The sequence below is a fragment of the Symphalangus syndactylus genome, chromosome 2 (assembly GCF_028878055.3).
Source record: "Symphalangus syndactylus isolate Jambi chromosome 2, NHGRI_mSymSyn1-v2.1_pri, whole genome shotgun sequence".
Lineage (NCBI taxonomy): Eukaryota > Metazoa > Chordata > Mammalia > Primates > Hylobatidae > Symphalangus > Symphalangus syndactylus.
Window position 1 is genome coordinate 14464213 of NC_072424.2, and position 18268 is coordinate 14482480.

The window sequence follows — 18268 nt, forward strand, 5'->3', positions numbered from 1 at the left end:
ATCTGGAAACTTGGCTAAAGTTGTTTATCAGGTCTAGGAGCTTTTGGGCAGAGGCTGGGGTTTTCTAGGTATAAAATCATATTGTCTGCAAACAGAAAGTTTGACCTCCATGGATGCTTTTTATTTCTTTCTCTTTCCTGACTGCTCTGGCTAGGACTTATTGTACTATGTTGAAAAGAAGTGGTTAAGAGTGGGCATCTTTGCCTTGTTCTGGTTCTCAAAGGGAATGCTTCCAGCTTTTGCCCATTCAGTATGATGTTGGCTGTGGGTTTGTCGAAAATGGCTCTTATTATTTTGAAATATGTTCCTTCAATGCCTACTTTGTTGAGAGTGTTTAACAGGAAGGGATGCTGAATTTTATCAAAAGACTTTTCTGCATTTATTGAGATTATCATGTGGTTTTTGTTTTTAGTTCAGTTTATGTGATGAATACATTTATTGATTTGTGTGTGTTGACCCAACTTTGTATCCCAGGGAAAGCCTACTTGATTGTTATGGATTAGCTTTTTGATGGGCTTTGGATTTTGTTTGCTAGTATTTTGTTGATGATTTTTGCATCTATGTTCATCAAGGATATTGTCATGAAGTCTTTTCTGTTGTTGTTGTGTCTTTGCCAGGTTTTGGTACTAGAATGATGCTGGCCTCACAGAATGAGTTAGGAAGGAATCCCTCTTCCTTAATTTTTTGGAATAGTTTCAGTAGGAATGGTACCAGCTCTTCTTTGTATGTCTGGTAGAATTAAGCTGTGAGTCCATCTAGTCCTGGGCTTTTCTGGTTGGCAGGATATTAATTACTCATTCAATTTCAGAACTCATTGTTGGTCTGTTTGAAGTTTGAATTTCTTTCTGGTTCAGTTTTGGGAAGTTGCATGTTTTCAGGAATTTATTCATTTCTTCTAGGTTTACTAGTTTGTGTGCATAGGGATGTTCATAATAGTCTCTGATGGTTTTTTATATCTCTGTGAGGTCAGTGAAAATGTCCACTTTGTCATTTCTAATTGTGTTTATTTGGATCTTCTCTCTTTTTTTCATTAGTTTAGCTAGTAGCCTGTCTATCTTATGTATTTTTTCAAAGAACCAACTTATGGCTTGTTGATCTTTTGTATGGTTTTTCATGTTTCAATTTCACTCAGTTAGCTCTTTTTCAGATTTTATATCTCTTCATATCTGCATTGTATTCTGTGAAATTCTCTTACATTTATCTCCCAGTTCACCAAATCTTCCTACTTGTCTAAACCATCAATTCTGCTATTTAAACTATTAAGTTTTTAATGACTTTTGGGGTTCATTTTTCATTTTCAGTCTGAGAACTACAATTTGGCTCATGCTCAGGTCAGGCTGTTATTATTTTTTAAATAGAATCTTGTTTTTTTTCAACATGATTTTTATCCCTTCTTTATGTGTTAATCATTTAAAATATATTTGGTATATAATTTGATTTGGGCTATTCTGTCATCACAAGTGTCTGGGGGATCTAATATGCTGTTGATTGTATCTGCTGACTTCCCGTATTGTGAATTGTTTCTTTGTGTAGTTTGTGATTTTAAAAAAATCACTGGAAGTTTTCTTCAGCTGGTGTTGCCATTGTTTTCCCCTATGGGAGTCTCATGTGGCCTGGCATTGAAGATGTCTTTAGAAAAGGATTTCTCTTTGCTTCAGTTTTGGAGCCAAGGGATCACTCTTCTGAAATTAATTATATTATATATATAGAAATATATTGTATATAATATAATTATATTTTATAGATATATCACATATACATAATTATTTTATAAAATATCTATTTATATAACTATAATTAATTATATTTTATTTATAATTATATTATATATATATTTGGTTTGGGATTTCCTTATTTTGTGGGAAGTATAAATTAAAACTTTACATCTGATTGGGATGGGATGAGTTTGGAGTTTCCATTTCCACTGGGATATTTTTCCCCTTTGCTTTTTCTGTGCAGTCAAGCTTGGTTCTGGAGATTTTGCTTGAGTTTTTCTAGTTCCTCTTATAAGAAGAGGGCAGTCTTCCAGGGTCTCAACTCTACTCAGAGTTCTTAGTTCACCTCTGCCTCATGTAGGTCAAAGTCATATTCCGTTTCTCCTAATCGGCATCAAAACCCAGCTGTGAGCCCTTGGGACATGCTTCCCTGGGCTCCTGGTGTGTTGGCTCATGGATTACCCGCTGGCTGTAGTTTCTATTTTATTTCTGTTCAAGAAGTATCTTTTTTCCTTCCTTCAAGCTTTCCTGTGAATTAAAAAGACACTGACATATATTTGGAGGCAGAGATTGCTAGCATAGCAGCAAAGGAGATTTCCTAATTAACTTTTTGTTATTAATTTCTACATTAATTTCACAGTGGTCAGAGGGTTAATTTCGCAGTGGTCAGAGTGATTCAAATCCCTTGAAATCTGTTGAGAATTGTTTTATGACCCAGCATATGATTCATTTTATTAAGTGTTATGTGTGCACTTAAAAAGAATGCATATTCTGTCATTGTAGGATACAGTGTTAATTAGGTCAGGCTAATTGTGCTATTACTGATTTTCTATTTGCATTTCTATCATATATTGAGAGGAGTGTGCTTGTGCCTCTGAATATTATTGTGAATTTGTCTCTTTTTCTTTTTTAGTTCTGTCTGTTTTTGCTTTATGAGTGGATTGATCCTTTTATCATTGCAAAGCAACTGCTTTATGTCTAGCAATGCTTCTTACCTTCCAGTCTACTTTTCTGATATTAGAATAATGATACCGGCTTTCTTTTGTTTAGTGTTTATCTGGCATAGCTTTTTTCAACTTTTACTCTCATCCTTTTTTGCTCTTGAGGTGGGTCTCCTGTAACCAGCATATAATTGAGTTAATAAAATCAGATCTGACTATTTTGGTCTTACTTGAAGTATTTAGTCAATTTATATTTGACATAATTATTAATATATTAGAATTTATAGTTACCATTTTACTTTTTGTGTTGTACCCATTTTATGTTGCTTTTCCATGTCTTTGGGTTTTTTTTTTTTTACTTTCTTTTGGATGAATAGTTTTATTATTCTATTTTCCCTACATAAACTTGGTACTTCAGTATTTTAGTAACTACTGTAAATGTTGCAACATGTATCCTTGATTTATTATTGTCTAATATAATTTAGGAATTTTATTTCTTTTATACAATGTTGAGACCTCAGAATACTTTATTGCTCCAATTCTTTTCCTTTATTCTTGTCAATATATATTTTAAATCCCACTAGACATCATTTTTGATGTTTTGTATGGTTAATATTTATTTATATTTACATATATACTCTTTCTGTAGCTTTCAATTTCTTCATGCATTTCAATTTTTAAATCTGGGTTCTTTTTCCTTTGTCTGAAGAATTTCTATTGGCATTTATTTTAGACTGGGTTTTTCTGTTTTGGTGTCTTAAATAATATTTTCCCTTCATTTTTGAAGGATGTTTTGGAAATTGCCTTTGCAAAAATTATAACAGTGAGAAAATTATGATAGTGAAAGATCTAATCAACTCCATCTTGCTTTTAACCTCCAAACTGCCCTTGGCCATTCCTGAGCATGGCCAGACTAACTTTGGGAGACTAAAACATAATAGCTCTTCCCAAAACTAAGCCACTTTGCAAAACTAATGAAAGGCAACCAGGTTAGGAAGATGAGAGGGACCTGAATTCTGCTAAGATGTAGGCATAGTTAAATGATTACCAACCATTATTCTGGAAGTCACAAAATTTGCAACTTCTTCAACAACTCCTATAAAGAGCATCACTATTGTAGACCCTAAGGTTGCCCTTTTAAGATATCTTTTCTGACTTTTACATTTCTGATGACTAGATGACTCCAACTGGATCAGCAACTCCTCTGTGGCTCCCACCCAGGAGTGAACTCAGCACATGAGGACCATTTACCACACCCTATGATTGCATCACTAACTCATCAGCAGCACTCATTCCCTATCCCCCTGCTCACCAAACTATCTTTACAAAACCCTAGCCTCCAAGTTTTGGAGAGGCTAATTTGAATAGTAATAAAACTACAGTCCCTGTTTAGCTGGCTCTACATGTATTGAACTCTTTCTCTATTGCAATTCCCCATCTTGACACATTGGCTCTATCTGGGTGGGCAGTGGGCAAGATTAACCTATTGAGCTGTTACACTTTCACTGAATGTAGAATTTCAGGTTAGTTTTACTACCTTCCAGCTCTTTAAACATATCATTTCTGAAAAGCCAGTCTTTAGTCTTATTGTTGCTCCATTGAAGGTAATATGTCGTTCCTCTCCTGCTGTGTTCACAATTTCCTTTTTTATCTTTGTTTTTCAGCTATACTAAAGTAAAATTTATTTTATATATACCTTGCTTAGAGTATGTAAAGATTTTAAATTCCTGGACTAATGTCTTTCCTCAGTTTTGGAAAATTGTCAGGTATTTAGTTCTTCAAATATTTCCTTATCCCATTATCTCTTTCCTCTCTATCTGAGGCTGCAATTACACTTATGTTAGGCCTTTACACTGCTGTCTATGTCCTTTATGTTCTCTTTTGTATTTTCTATCTTCTTTTCTTCTGTGTTTCAATCTTAATTTTTTATATTGCTGTATTTCCTAATTCACTAATCTTTTTTGCTGTTTCTAATCTATTCATAATAGATTATTAATAACAGATTACATTAATAATAAATCCACCTACTGAATTCTTGTTTAGTTTTTGCAATTTTTAGTTCTTAGAATTTTCATTTAGTTCCTTTCATAGCTTTTCAATTGTCTGATGAAATTCTATTTTCATCCATCTTTTTCTATATTGTCTTTATCATATTAATAATAGTTCACTTAAGCCCTTATCAGCTAAGTCCAATATCTGAATCACCTGTGGGTTGATTTCCCTTATCTAAATATCCACCCTGATATTTGACCATTTAGTCTTGTCTCTTGGTATGCCCTACATTTTTTATTGAATGCTGGACATTGTTCATCCTTTCCTCTGATAGGTAGATATACTGTATTAGTCTGTTCTTGCACTGCTAATAAATACATACCCAAGACTGGGTAATTTATAAAGGAAAGAGGTTTAATTGACTCACAATTCCACGTGGCTGGGGAGGCCTCACAATTGTGGCAGAAGGCAAATGAAGAGAAAAGTCACATCTTACATGGAGGCAGACAAAAAAAGAGCTTATGCAGGGGTCCCATTTATAAAACCATCAGATCTCATGAGACTTATTCACTATTACAAGAACGGCATGGGAAAGACCCATCCCCATGATTCAGTTACCTCCCATCAGGTCCTTCCCATGATATGTGGGAATTGTGGGAGCTACAATTCAAGAAGAGATTTGAGTGGAGACACAGCCAAACCATATCATATACTATGGGTTAGTCAGCTTAATTCAACCAGGGACTGAGTTAACTCAGGGCTCAGTAGCAGTATTGAACCTCTACCTACTCCTGGATCATGTTTATTCTTAGAGCATCGTTTTAGGGTTTTCTGTTGAGTGGCTGGGGTGTTCATCATGGCCCTTGCCCCGTAAGTTCTAAATTCTAGTCCTAGTGTCTTCAGCACAGTAAGACTATTGAAAACTTCACTTAGCTTTTCAGAGGCTCTGTATTTGCCTACCTAGTTTACATTTTGTGTAGCTCCAGAAATTTCCCAATATCTTGAGTTAAAAACTGACTGAGAGTTTGGCTCAGTTATTTGCTCCATCTTATGGGATTCTGGATCCCCCACCCCTAAGAATTTAATTTTTGCTTTCCAGACCTGTAAGCTTCCCACATCTTTGCTAGTTTTCTTGCCCCCTCTAGTAGCCCAGGCCTGGCCTTCTGCCCAGCATTCCCAAGTTCATGAGGGAAGAGCAGCTTCAGAATATGGCTCATCTTTCCATGGTTTTTCCCTTTCAAGAATCTTGGCCTTTTAGGCCTGGTTGCCTCCACAGCTCTCCAATGCCTTCAGACAAATGCTTTTTGGTATGCCATCAGCATTCTTGTTCTCTTTAAGAAGATTGGTCCTCTGCAAGCTCTCCAAGAAACAGAAGCCCCTTTCTATTGTGTTTGAACCATTGTATATTTTGGGGTCTCTTTGTTACCCCAACCCACCCTACCCTAACTAATACATATTCTATCAGCATTTTAATATATTTTTAGGAGAAAGTGGCTTGCAATAACTATTCTTCTAGGATGTTGAACCAAAGGTCTTAGATTGATAAAAAATATGAAGGAAGTAACTCTAAAGCCAGATATTGTCATTAACCACAAGATTTCGGAACACAGTCAAATACTGTGCGAAGATTTTTTTCAAATGTTGAGTCTAATTATAAAGATAATATAAAATAATATCTTTTATAAAAGATAGTCATAATTATCTTTATATAAACAAAGATATAAAAATAAAGATAATTATAAAAATTTTTGAGTTAATATAAAAATAAAAAAATTCAAAGTTCAGTACTCAGAGGCAACTGCTATTTACATATTGTCATATTTTTTCCAGTCTTATTTCTATATATTTTGCTTTAGTTGAGATCATATTATATGGAAAATCTATATGCTGCTCAAAGAAAAACACACATAAAACAAAACTTAATGTAGCATATGCTGTGTGCCCTTGGCCCCTTCAATTAGTCTCACTGTACCTCAGCTTTCTCATCTGTAAAACAGATATTTATTACAGGGCTGTGGTGAAAGTCTAATCAGCTATTATACATGAAATTCTTAACATGATTTCAGACACATAATTGCCCAATAAATTGCGCCTATTAGAATTATTAAATGTCTTAGTCCATTTGTGTTGCTACAAAGGAATACCTGAAGCTAGATAATTTTATTTTATTTTTTTAAAAAGGAGCCTTATTTGGTGCACAGTTCTGCAGGCTGTACAAGAAGCATGGCACCAGCATCTGCTTCTGGTGAGGGCTTTAGGCTGCTTCCACTCATGGCAGAAGAGGGAGGGACACTGGCGTGTGCAGAGATCACATAGAAGGAGAGGAAGAGAGAGCAAGAAAGAGGCGAGGGAAGTGTCAATTTCTTTTTAACAGCCAGCTCTTGTGGGAACTGATAGATGGAGATCTCACTCATTACCATAAGAACTGCACCAAGCACTTCATGAGGTATTGGCCCCCATGACCCAGACACCTCTTGCTAGGCCACATCTTCAACATCAGGGATCATATTTCAACATGAGATTTGGAGGGGTCAAATATCCGAACCATAGCATTAGGACTAGTGATATCAGTATTATCTCCATTTTAGAATGAGACAACTGAATACGAGAGGAGTTAACTAACTTGCCCAGAGTCACGCTCCTTGTAAGTGGCAGACTGCAGGTCCACACTCTGGTCTGCCTGACACCAGGCTCCTTTCACTGTCACCTTCTGCTTTGAACTGCACATAGAACCATGCTGGGTCCTGGGACATCACAGAAACTGAGCGCTCCTTCTGGCACCTGTGTGGAGCTAGAGTGAATCCATCATTAACTGCCACAGTAATGCTGTGTATCAACCACACAACCTCAATGACACCCTATTATCCATGTCACACTATAAATACTGACACACAACTCTGTGGATCGGTGACTTAGGCAGGGCTCTGCCAGGCAGTTCTTCTGGTCTTGGCTGGGCTCACCCACGTGTCTGCTGGTCAGCTGCAGCTTGGCTGTTTTAGAATGAGCACACCTGGGACAACTGGGAAACTTGGCTCTGCTCCACATGACTCACCACCTGGGCTGTCTTGGCAAAGGAGAAGGAGCAAGAGTGAGGGAAAAGGGCAAGTGCTCCCCCACCCAACTCCACTCCGAGTCATGTTTGCTAACAGCCCATTGGCCAAAGCAAGTCATGTGGGGTCAAGGGGGCAGAATGCCACGCCCACACTGAAAGTCTCATGGTACAGAAAAGGTGAAGAAGAAAGCATTGATCCATTCAGCCCATTAGAGGGAGGAGAAGACACATGAACCATCTAGTTAGCCGGAAGACAGGCAGGTCAGAGTTCACCCTGTGCCCATCCCAGCAGGATGGCATGTAAAAAAATTAATTGATGGGCTCCTTCCAGCTCCACAAAACCCTATAATTGGGTCGCTAGTTAGGTGACCACATTCCCTGGGGCTAAGTCACAAATAAAACAAAACGTAAATGTAAATAAAACAAAATGTAAAAGTGGGGTGGGGGATGAGGTGGCAGCTCCTGGATCTTAACTTCAAGAACCCTGGTCTAGGAATAAGCAAAACATTCAGAAAAATATGCCTCGTTTCTTCTTCCTTCATCAACAGTAACTTCTCTTCCTGATTAAGGCAGACCTAGATGGCAAAGGGCAGCCCTCCTCCCAGGAGTGGAGGGAGGATACTCAGCAGCAGAGCTCCAGCGAGAAACGTGAGCTCGTGAACTAAGCAGGTCAGCTTCACCCAGCGCCCAAACCAAAAGGAAACCAACAAAATCTGTGAAAGAGGACAGGGCGCAGTGCACTCAAAAGAGGCACTGTTCAGAACCTACCACAAAGCCAGAAAGAAGGGACCAGGGCCTCACTGTCCTGCACTCTCTGCAGCGACCTTGCAGTTGAAGGAGCTGGATGGGGCTGGTACCCACAGCTACATTGGAGCTGCTCCCAAATCAGGAATTCATAAGCAATTCTGGGCTTACAAGAATCAAAAGCAGATTGATTGTACTGTATGCTGAATCCAGATACAGCCACACACAGAGTGAAGAAGACAAAATCTCTGGAGTCTCCAGGAAAGAGAAGAAACTGAAGGAGATTATTCCCCCAGGAGTCTATGCCCTGTGGGGGTTAATACAGCAGGGGTGACTGCCTTAACCCCAGAAGCTGGGTTGGCCTTTGGGTGATCAACTTGCCCTGGTCTACCCAGAACTTTTGCGATTTCAGCGCTGTAAGTTTTGCATTCCAGAAAGCCCCCTCAGTCCCAGTCACCCTGGCCGGCCTGGTGGGTGAGGACGCAGGCTGAACAGGAACTAGGGGAGCCCATGTCCTCCCGCCTGCGGAGTCTGCACGCGCAGGCCTCCCTGCAGACACCTATGGCTGGGTTCGCCCGCAATGTCTGCTGCATAAGCCCGAGCCCTGCAAATCTCAGGGAGACAGCGCTCCTGTCGGGCTGTCCGCCAGCTATTTCCCATCCCCACACCTGGAGGAAAATCCGCTTGGCCCTGAGTGTATTTAAGGGATCAAGAACTTCAGGGAAGGCGTCCACCAGGTGCAGAGCAGCCACCCGCAGGGCGCAACGGGCGGCGGAGGGTCCGCGTCACCCGCCCAGGCCTGGCGGCCGAGGGTCCCTATGATCACTGCTATGGCTTTGGTGCGTCCAGACGTGGGATGGGGTGGAGGATGGGAGCGAATGACACCCCATCCGCTCCCCGGAGCTACTGCCGCTTCCAGGGCTGGGAATCAGAGGGCGCTCATTACAGCACTTAAAAGTAGCGCACAAAGACCTGCCCACCCATTCCAGCGGAGACAGCGAGGAACAGCCTGCAACTTGGCCGCCCGGGAGAGAAGCGGCCTCGACTCTGGAAGCGGACGCCGGTCCGCCCGGGAGCCTTCTGTAGGGGCTCTCCCAGCAGGGCGCGCAGCACGGCCAGGCGGGGCGTTCAGAGCGGCGGGGAATCGTTCCGCCCTCTCCGTCTCTACGGCCCTCCATCCCCGCCCTGCCTCTCCCCTTCATCCTCTCTTCGCCCCTCCACCTGTCTCCTCTCCCTGCTCCTCCCTTCTCCCCATCGCTGCCCCATCCCTCCCTTCCTCCTCCTCCCCTCCCTTCCATCCTCTCCCCTCCCACCCCGCCCCTCCATCCCCTCCCCTCTCCACCCCTCCATCCCCGCCCCTCCCTTCCATCTCCTCCCCGCCTCTCCCCACCCCTCCGTCCCGTCCCCTCCCCTCCTCGTTCTCCGTCCCGCCCCGCCCCTCCATCCCCTCCCCTCTCCACCCCTCCATCCCTGCCTCGCCCTTCCATCTCCTCCCCTCCCCTCCCCTCCCCTCCTCGTTCTCCGCCCCGCCGCTGCCACATTTCTGTGGGTTTCCACAGCTCCCCTTCTGCTTCTCCGTTGACAACTTGAGTTAAGTGGGATCGACTCAGGGGTCAGGATACAAGTACGTTCGCTCGTATCCCTTTGGAATGGCTCCACTGCTGAAAAAAGAAGTTTCAAAGTCATTTCTCATTCATAAATCAAATTCATAATCAATAATTAATATCTGCATTCAATTTTCAAAAATACGTACTTTTGAGGCGAGCTGGTTTTTCAGGCTTTTCCTGACTTTTCAAATAAAACTCTCAGACCGGGAATGGGGAAGGGGGAGGAGGGGAAGAAAAGAAGTTAAACCTTGTGAGTGTGAGAGTGTATATTGGGTGTGTTTGTGTGTGGGTATTTGTGATTGTGTTTGTATGTGGGTGTGTGGGGGTGTTTGTGTGTGTGATTGTGTGTGGGTGTGGGGTGTTTGTGTGGGTGTGTGGAGTGTTTTTTGTGTGTGAGGAGTGTGTGTTTATGTGTTGTGTGCATTTGTGTGGTTGTGGGGTGTGTGTATGTTTTTGATTGTGTGTGGGGAGTGTTTGTGTGTGTGTGATTGTGCGTGTGTGGTGTTCGTGATTGCATGTGTGAAGTGTGTATATGTTTGTGATTGTGTTTGTGTGTCAGCGGAAGTGTTTGTGTGTGTGTTCTTGTGAGTAATTGTGTGTTTACGTGTGGGGGTGGGGTATGCATGTGCATGTGTGTGGGGAGTATTTGTGTGTGGGGGCATGTGCGGGGTGTTCGTGTGTGTTGGGGGTGAGTGTTTATGTGTGATTGTGTGTAATTGTGTTTTTGTGTGTGGAGGGTGTTTGTGTGTGTCTATGTGGGGGGGTTGTGTGTGTGTAGGGTGTTTGTGTGTGTGACTGTGTGGGGGGCATGTTTGTGAGTGACTGTGTGTGTGAGGTATTTGTGATTGTGTTTGTGTGTGAGTGCGGGATGTGTATGTTTGCGATTGTGTGCGTGACTGTGGGGGTGTTTGTGTGTGTGATTGTGTGTGGAGGTGTTTGTGTGTGATTGTGTGTGTGGTGTTTGTATGTATGTCAGTGTGTGTGTGGATGTTTGTGTGTGTGCTTTTGTGTGGGTGTGGGGTGTGTGTATGTGATTGTGTGTGTGAATGTGTGGGTGTTTATGTGTGGGATGTGTGTGTGACTGTGTGTGTGGGTGTGGGGTGTTTGTGTGTGTGATTGCGTGTGTGTTTTTGTGTGTTTGTGTGTGGGATGTGTGTATGTTTGTACGTGTTTGTGGATGGGCGTGGTGGTGTCTTATAGGCTGAGGACCCAGGGCTGGGTCCACCTGGTGCGAGAGGGATGCTCCTCTTCATCAGCGACCATCTGGGTTCCTGGGCCTCCCAGAAAAGCAGCAGGTGGCTGCAGGGGGCGGGGCAAGGTAGGGCAGGGGGCGGGGCAAGGTAGGGCAGGGGGCGGGCAGGGTGGGGGCAGTGCAGACGCTGAGTCCTCTGGGGCCAGGCCTGTCTAGCGCTGGGAATACAGCCCAAGCAAGAAGCTGGAGTGTCTGTCCTCCACAAGTGTCCTCACACAACTGTCCTTAAGCATCCTTGGGCTCACAGCTTAAGCCGGGTGAGTAGCAATCATTCAGGGCTGCAGAGTGCGGTGGGAAGCAGAGGGCGGGACCGCGGAGTGGAGCTGGCCAGGGGGCTGCTTGGACAGGCCAGGGCACCGAAACGAGCTGGGATGTCCTGGGTGCAATGGGAGGTGCAAGTGGCCAGACGGAGAAAGAGAGTGGAGAGAGGAAAGGAGAGAGCGGCGGGCCAGCTTCGTAACACTTAGCTCCCGCCGCTAAAGCAACCTCTCTCCAGCACTGTGGACTCAGACCCAGCCAGTTTGCCCCTCTGCTTGGGCGTCTAGTGAACACCTCCCGCTCCCCTTTGTCCCTCCTCCTGCTCTCCGTTTGCCCCTCTGTTTGAGTGTCCAGTGAACGCCTCCCACCCCTGTCTTCACCAGCATTGCACACCTGTCCTTCCCATCTCTCAGGCGCCAAGGAACCCAGAGCCATGCTGGGCTGCTCCCCCCACTCACATCCCACCCACCTGGGATCCTCTGAACATCTCTGAACACCTCGCCACTGCCACCCAAATCCACTTCACCCTCCTCCTCCCTGCAGGTGACTCGGGGCTCTCTGTGCCCCCCTTTCAACACCCATCGCATGCCAGCAGCTGGAAGGAGCCTTTTGAATATGAGCTGGGAGCTGTTGCTCAGATCAAATCCTGCCGTAACTCCCCATTGGCTCAGACGAAAGCCCACGTCCTTCCCATAGACCCCAAGGACCTACCCTTTCCCTCGTTTCCTCCTTCCCAGCCCGTTGGATCCCCTGATGGTTTCTCAAATACCCAGACCTGCCCACACCTTGGAGCCTCCCCACTGGCTGATCCCCCACCTGGAAGGCTCACCTGTCACCTTGTCAACGAGACCATCTGGTAACCCTCTCCTGGCATTCCAGGTCCCTTCAATCTGCTATTTTTTTTTAATAGCAATTTCATCTAGAAAACCATCATTTACTTACCGTTTGTTTATTGCTCCCCCCGCCCCCCACCCCTAGACAGCTCCATGGAGGCAAGGTGTTTTGACTCTTTGCCGTTTGGCATTTTCCATCACAATTGCCTGGCACTTAGTTTGTGTCCAATAGATATTTGCTGACGGTTGGCTGAATGTGAAGATGTGGTGCCTGGCTGGCCACAGAAGGAACTGGCGTTTTGTTCTGTTCACCGGAATAGGCAATAAGAGAGTTTAAGCACAGGTGCGATGTCAGCTGAGTCGAGCTCAGGACGAAGGCCCTGCTTGCCCTGGGGAAGATGGGCTGGGCCTGGGGGAGGAGACATACATGCAGACAGGGGTCATCGTCCCTTTTGTCCCTGAGAGATCCTGGAGCAGGGCTGTCCCGCAATGGAAGTGTCCTGCATTGGCACTGCACCTGCAGCGGCCACGGGCCCACGTGTGGCCCTTAAGCACTTGGAGTCTGGCTAGGTGTGGCTGTGAAGCTCGGCTTTAAAATTCACTTTATTTTAATTAAATCAGTGAAATTTACATAGCGACATATGGCTAGTGGCTCCTTGTGGACCATGAAGTTCTAGAATCATCCGGAGTAAAGACGGTGGTGCATGGACAAGGCTGGCGGCAACAGCAAAGGTGAAAGAGGTCACCTTTGGGCTCTATTTGGGAGGTAGACCCCACAGGTTGTACTGAAGGTTGGATTAGTTGTGAGGGAAAGAGGACTTAAAAAGATGCCCTGGTTTGGACCTGAGTGAAGGAGACAGGGAAGGCTCAGAGGCAAGCGGTGTGGATGGAAATGGCATTTCTCTTTTATCTGTGTGAGTCTGGAGCACAGGAGGGGTCTGGTCTGTGGGGAGAAACAGGAGGCAACTGCAGGTGGATGGCACTTTAATCCTTAGGAGTGGATGATACCAAGGAAGGGGAAAGTGTACCTGGAGCTGCAAAGAGACTAAGGCGTCACCGAGCCATTCCCAGAAGTGATTAGATGACATTTGTTGTTATTTGGTGAATGGGGGCTGGACTGTCATATTAAGTCCTGTTATAGAAAAATAATACCTGTTTTGTCACCTGCTTTGTCCTGCAAAATTTATTCTTACTATAGATGCTAGCACATGGTGGGTGTGAGCCCAGGGGCCTGGCCAGGTGAAAGCAAAATTATACTTTCTACTGCAAATACACAAATAACAGCAACGAACTGGCAGCCAGTCTGGCTGGAGGCTGGGAGTTTATGGGTGATTAAGTTTGGGTCATTAAAAGGTGCAAATCAGCTGGATTTCTGATCGTCTATCGCTGTCCTATGGGATCAGAGAGTCTGTTTTATGATAACTGCCAAAACTTTGAAAAATACTAGACTGACTTAATGAAATTAGCAGAAGGGAAATAGACTGTTTTCTTAACAGGATTGAAACTCCCCGTTCCGATTGTTGAGTGTTTCATTGAAGCCCTGAGTCAAACATTTGAGGCACTTAGGTCTCGAGTGTCAAATTCTAAATGACCCAGCCCTGCCTCTGGAACCTCAGCCGCGTTCTGCATCAAGTTCCCTGATGAACCATCTGCTGGCACGTGGTAAAGAGGGTCTAATTCCTGAAGCACAGCAACGCTTTTATTTTCCATGCAAACTTGAACGGACCCCAATATACTGGGGTAGAGGTGACCTGGATTCCAGCACTTTAACCTCCAGCCCCTGAACATTCTCCTCTCTGCCCCACTTCTGACAAAAATATGCTGCACACAAATTTTACACAATTTATGCCGTGGTTTCCTTGACAGGCAGAACATACATGCAACCTTCTCAGTTTAAATATGTGGTTAGAATGAATGATGACTGTATCAGCAGCACTCTGTAACTGATTTTGTGACGTGTCATTCCTAGTTTATAAGCGTGGGCTTCACGGGGGTATCTGAGAACCCCGAAGTCCACCTTTGCACGATGAGGCTGAGGCCTGTGTTTGGTTCCCCGACAGAGCCAGCAGGGGGCAGGCTGGACCTGGGAATGCAACGGAGCGACATCCCGGAGACCTGCAATTTGCCGAGAGGTTCCCAAGGACGCCTGAGTCCTGACTTCCTCCAAAGCCCCGTTCCCCACTGGCCCCTACTGGGACCCAATTTTCTTCCCATCAGTGAGAAAAATCTCTGGAATTCTCAGCCGGGTCGTCCAGTTCTCCCTTCCCCGCCAAAAGGGCCCTGGCCTGTTCCAGTAGCTTGTCCTGGCCAAGTTGTCCCTTGAGGGCTGGGGCTCTGGCTGGGGGGTCTGGCGCCTTCCCTCGCGCTGCCCTTCAGGGCCAGCTCACTTGGTCACCGCAGCGCCTGTGTTTCAAACAAGCTCCAGGCCTGCTGAGCCCACCTGGCAGCCCTGGGCGCACCCTCCACTCTGGGTCCTGGTCCTACCTGGATAGCCTGGCCTCAACTCCTGGCTCTGCCATTTAGTAGCAAGGTGACCTTGGCTCTCCACTTCGTAGTTTTGTCATCTGTAAAATGGGACTGAATGAGTTAATAATTAAGAAGTGCTTAGAAGAAGGTCTAGTACATCATCTGTGTGAGATGGATATAGATATATAAAATTTTCTTTAACTGTGGAATACTCTTATTCTACTTGAAATTTGCAGTGGCCCTCAGAATACTCTTTTATTCTGCTTGAAATTTGCAGCGGCCCTCAATCGGCAGAGGTGAGGAGGAGCCGCTGGAGCTGGGGTTGACCCACTTACCAATACTGAAACCAGGTTGTCAGCCCAGAGACAGAGCCGGCAGCGCCGGCCCCTCCTGGATCCACCGGCTTCTCCTCCCGGCACATTTGGGCCGCGTTTTCTTTGAAGGAGGTTTTCAGCTGTGAAGCTTTCACCCTAAATGTGCTGCGGAAGGAAAGAAGATTGAGTTTTCCTGTTGTTTCTTTCAAATGCTTAGAGGTTGAGTTTCAGTCTCAGACTGGAAAAGTAAGGAAACCCTAAAACTGTATACAGATCCAGACCATTCCAGAAGCCCCCGGAGATATGCAAGGCGTCTGAGAGCCCCAGGGAGCCACAGAGCCCCCCTTGCTGCTACTCCTGATGGCCCCGACACAAGCAGTGGGCGCTCAGTTGCGGGATGGGGTGGGGGGACATGGGGCGGGTAGGCAGACACGCGATCCTCTGGTTGGGTCTCAGCACAAGAAACTGGACTCTGAGCCCTACACCACAGAAGGCTGTTTTGTCAGACTTCATGCCCGAGGCCAGGGTTTGCTCCCCCAGGTTCTGTGCAGGCCCCCACCTCCCCACCCCACCCCACTCCCCCTCCATCCTAGGCAGTCCATTCTTTCCAACCAAGGCCACTGGAAGCAGCTCAAGGCGGCATGGGTTGGCCTATGCTGCATCTGACCATATTTTAAGAAGCTTTTAATTCTGGAATAGTTCTAGGGTGTGTTCATTGTGTAAATTCCAACGCAAACCCTTTTTGTTTTCATCATCCTTATTCTGTTTGGTTTCTTCTGACTCATGTAATCAGTTGAAATATTAATTACAAAAAGATGGCTGGGCATATAGAGCTGGAGGCGATTTGGTTTATCCAACAACAGAGGAGGAGATGAGCCTGGAGGGGAGAGACTTGCCCTAGATTGCCAGCCCCTGGTAGGCCCCCTGGGCCCTACCCTTGGTTCCTGGGCTTCTGTCCTTTTTGCTGACTTGCATTTCCAGTGCTGATTTCCCTGGAAGTGGCAAAGCACTGGAATGACCCGTGAACTCAGGAAGTGTCTGAGTTTTGTGGAAGCCATGGCGGGAGCTTGGACCCTCTTGGAAAGGAAGCTGGAGTGGTCAGAAGCCACTGTTTGGCTGTGGCTGTGGGGCACGGAGAGGGGGCAGATTTCTCTTTCCTGCTAAGGTCATTCATCAAGGGGGGACTCCAGGGCCCCTGACCTGCTGGGGTGATGGGTGATGCTGGGACTCTGTCACCGCAGGGGCTGCCTTCAGATTAGAAAGGGAAAGGGTGCTGGCAATGGCAGCTCCTCTGCTCAGCTGGAGTGACAGGCAGCCATGCAGGAGGGCTGCAGCTGGGGTCAGCCCACGCAGTGATTCCCTGGTGGTCCTTGGGCAAATCAAACCTCCTTCCCCATCTACAAACAAAAGGGGAACAGGCTCAAACTTGTTTTACAGGCTTGTTGTAGTGAGAAAATAAAGTCTGTGAGAGCAACATCTGACATATGCCAGCGGAGGGTGCCCAGGAGGCATGTGGCTCACCCTGAGCAGTGGCCGTGGCACAGGCTGGGGTGTCTGCCACTGGGGAGGAGAGAGAGCAGAGCGGTGCGGCAGTGGCCATCCCAGCTGGAGGAGTCGGAACCTCTGCTGGAGGTGGAGCTATGTGTCCCCGTGAACTCACTGGGTGACTTTTGGTTTTTCAGCCAGAGCTCCAGCATCACCAATGAGTGGGCCTGCCCTTTCTTCCCAAACTCTGAGACTTTGGGCGAATGCTTGATCTTCTGGGACTCTGCTTCGTCCTTTGATGGAGTTCGTGCCCATTGGGTTGGTTAGAGTGAGGAATAAAAGGATCCTGTCACTAAGTGCTTTGCACAGTAAGCCATCATCTGCCAGTCCAATGTGGGGAGAATATGCCAGGGGGAGATGAGGACAGGAGCCTCATGTAGGGTGGGAGCCAAGCAGTGGCTCAGGGAAAACTGAGAAGGTCCTTCCAGCCCTGGATTCATGTCTCCATGGAAACCTGCTCTTGCCAGAGAGTCCGCCCAGCCCAGGCCCCCTCCTCCAGGGCTGGTGGGTTCTTCGGCCGGAGCTCCAGCATCACCGATGTGTGGGCCTGCCCTTTCTTCCCAAACTCTGAGAATTGGAATGGGTTTCCTTACCTGGGACCTGCAGTTGATGGGGAATGGAATCCAGGATTCTGAGTGCAGAAGTTTCCAGATTCAGGGTAAGCTGGGTGCCTGGCCGCTTCTATGTGCAAGGAGAACAGACCCTTCCCTGTCCCCTCATGGTGCTGAGGTTGTGTTTAGTGAGAATGTGAGGAATTGGGTACTAGGTGTGAGCAGAAGCTTGTAAATAACCAGGGCCTTTCCAGAAGGTCTATATTGATCTCAGAGATGCAGTGTTTGGAGGTCCCCGCATGGACTCCTCAAATGCCCCCATTCCCTGCATTTTTTTCATACTAAGCTGTGAAGGTCAGACTAAGCCGTGAAGGTCAGAATCTGTGATGAGTGGGTGGATAGCCTCCCTTAAATAGCCGTGGCCCAGCTAGGTATGATTCTGCCTGGGTGGCAGAAAGAGCCTTGAGTCAGGAGGCCAGGGATGAGTCTGGCTCCAAAACCCCTGACCCCAGCCTTGGACCCTCACCCTGCCTGTCTGTTTCTCAGCTGTAAGCTGGTGATAGCATTGCCAGGGCTCTAAACTCAGCTTCTGCCCTACTTCTCTCTGCCTGCTTCTCCCTTTTCCTTTTCCCCTCTTTGTCCCTATCTCCATCTTCCCTGCCAGAAGCAAGGCTGGCTGCCCTCTCACTCAGGGTGTGCAAGGCCCCCAGGAAGGTGACTGTGTGGGTGCATGCATGCATGCGTGTGGGGGTTTTAGGTGGCAGTGTCTCTAAGGTTGGGTTTGGGATTCACGAGATTTTTTTCCAAAATTAGAAAGCAAATGTCTGTGGGGAGGAAGGAGGTGTTGCCAGAGGGCACGTCTAGCTGTCTCTTTTGGAAATTAAGGAAGAAGAGGTCTAATTTGGCCCCTAAAGTCATACTTCCCCTTGGGGCTGCGGTTTTTAATCTGATATCATTAACCAAAGTCACTGCAGAGCTCCTCCCAGGGCTTTGATTTG

At 46.0% G+C, this 18268-nt stretch overlaps 1 long non-coding RNA gene across 2 annotated transcripts; it reads right to left on the reverse strand.

Annotated features, from left to right (window-relative positions):
- Window positions 1-14076: 14076 nt before the first annotated feature.
- LOC134732393 (uncharacterized) lies at window positions 14077-17468 on the reverse strand. 2 transcript variants are annotated; one of them, XR_010115502.1, is made up of 3 exons: window positions 17313-17468; window positions 15196-15339; window positions 14077-14958 (listed from the first exon to the last, which is right to left on the reverse strand). It is a non-coding gene; the product is annotated as an uncharacterized lncRNA (long non-coding RNA). The 2 variants fall into 2 exon arrangements; XR_010115501.1 differs by having other exon boundaries at window positions 14077-14971; window positions 17313-17457.
- Window positions 17469-18268: the final 800 nt, after the last annotated feature.